Below are 1,493 nucleotides of genomic sequence, written 5' to 3'. Positions count from 1 at the left end.
AACCTATTTTCTATATAAGCAAAACCTTGCTGGATGCCGAATCTAGATACCTGCTAATGGAAATATTAGCATGCGCGGTCGTAACATCGGCCGGAAAACTAAGACCATATTTCCAATCCCACACGATCGTCATCCTCACAACTTTTCCCCTACGAACGATCCTGCATAGCCAGAGTCAATCGGGCCGGTTAGCCAAATGGGCGGTCGAACTGAGCGAGTACGATATCGAGTACCGACCGAGAACAAGCGCAAAGTCACAAGTGCTTGCGGACTTCTTGGTCGAATTACCGACAGAGACCATAACCAACGAGGAACCAAATTCCACTTGGCTCCTTCACGTCGACGGATCCTCGTCCAAACAGGGATCAGGCATCGGAAATCCCCTCACATCTCCAACGAGCGAGATCTTAGAGCAATCATTTAGGCTGGAATTCCACGCCTCAAACAACGAAGCTGAATACGAAGCACTCGTCGCAGGAATGCGTTTGGCTCACGGCTTGAAGATACGAAACATCCACGCTTAATGCGCCTCCCATTTAGTGGCGAGTCAGTACAGCGGAGAGTATGAAGCCAGGGACGAACGGATGGACGCGTACCTCAAAAGTTTGACTGTTTTGCCCTTACGCGAATTCCCCGTCCCAAAAACGTCCAGGCAGATGCTCTCGCGGCCTTAGCATCAAGTTCTGATCCTAGACTTAAAAGGGTAATCCCGGTCGAGTTCATCGAACATCCGAGCATCGGGCCACCAATCGTCGTCAACCTCATAAAAGGTCAAGATGACGAAGAAGAAGGAGTTACAACACGACCGCAATCAGAGCAATCCGATTACGGCTGCGATACCCCATGGCTGCAGAAAATTCGAGACTACATTATCGACAGACGCCTACACACCGAGAAATGGGCAGCCCGCAAAGTCCGAACACAGGCCGCACGCTACGTAACAGTAGACCGCAAAATTTACAAATGATGATTCTCCGGACCATTCATGACGTGCCTGGAAGGGGAAGAAGCGAAAAAAGTGATGGAAGAAGTACATTCTGGGTCCTGCGGCAATCATTCCGGCGGAAGATCACTGGCAGTGAAAATCAAGCGCCATGGATGCTACTGGCCAACGATGATCGTAGATTGCGAGAAGTTCGCACGAAAATGCGAAAAATGCCAGAGGCATGCTCCAACCATCCGACAACCAGCCGAAGTTCTCTCCTCCATCACATCGCCCTATCCTTTTATGCGCTGGGCCATGGCCATCGTTGGTCCCCTTCATAATTCAAAGCAAAAGCGTTTCCTTTTAGTCCTCACCGATTTCTTTTCAAAATGGGTAGAGGCAGATTCGTACGCAAGTATAAAAGATGTCCAAGTCGAAAGTTTCGTATGGAGAAACATCATATGTAGGCATGGAGTTCCTTACGAAATAGTAACCGATAACGGATCTCAGTTTATTTCCACCAGGTTCGAGGCGTTCTGCGAAAAATGGAAGATACGACTTAACAAAT

This window comes from Brassica oleracea, chromosome C7, assembly GCF_000695525.1.
Source record: "Brassica oleracea var. oleracea cultivar TO1000 chromosome C7, BOL, whole genome shotgun sequence".
Classification (NCBI taxonomy): domain Eukaryota; kingdom Viridiplantae; phylum Streptophyta; class Magnoliopsida; order Brassicales; family Brassicaceae; genus Brassica; species Brassica oleracea.
This window is presented reverse-complemented; position numbering follows the sequence as displayed.